Source organism: Cyrtonyx montezumae, unplaced genomic scaffold, assembly GCF_038088225.1.
Source record: "Cyrtonyx montezumae isolate F1298 unplaced genomic scaffold, pur_monq_1.0 scaffold_34, whole genome shotgun sequence".
Lineage (NCBI taxonomy): Eukaryota > Metazoa > Chordata > Aves > Galliformes > Odontophoridae > Cyrtonyx > Cyrtonyx montezumae.
The window spans coordinates 4,704,262-4,704,948 of record NW_027072039.1 but is presented as its reverse complement, the minus strand read 5'-3'; positions in this window follow the sequence as shown (position 1 = coordinate 4,704,948).

Genomic DNA, 687 nt, shown 5'->3' with positions numbered 1-687 from the left:
CCACTCACTGACTCCAGTGTCCAGCCTGCTTTCAGTCTGTTAGTTGATTCTTCTGATTCAGAAATTAAGAAAATAGAATGCTTCTATAGCCTTGTGGATGTCTCAACTTTGACTGTATTTTGTTTCCACTATTCCACTTGTGGCAAGAAAAGTACAAAAAGAGCAAAAACCTATCTTGGGAGGGGATACTTAACACTGACAATGTCACCAGCTACAAGATAGCTCTCAGTGTTCACTGCTTATTTAGTTTTGCCAGCATCCTTCATCCCTTCATAACCTGGTGGCTGGTCAGTCCAGCCCGTAGCTGCTCCCACATGAAGGAAAGATACAGTATAGTGTTGCTGATGAATAGTACAATGAACCTTGTGGTTGTTGTTGGTTTTATGGTGTACAAGGGAAAAGGAAAAATAGACTGTCAGAAAACAAGGCCCGATGAATGAAAGAATGAAGCCATGCATGGTGAATACAAGACCAAATGAGAATCTGGGTTCTTGCTTCAGTCTTTCATCATCTGGAGCATAGAAAGAAGAATAAGAAGACAGACTGGAGGAGTTGCGTAGATTCAATGCTCAGTGATACCTTCCATTTTACTGCAGAGATCTAAAAGAGAAATGGAGAACATTGCAAGCTGCTAAATGGAAGAGGGCCCATTACCACTTGCTTTGGCTGCTCTGAGTTCTCTCTGAA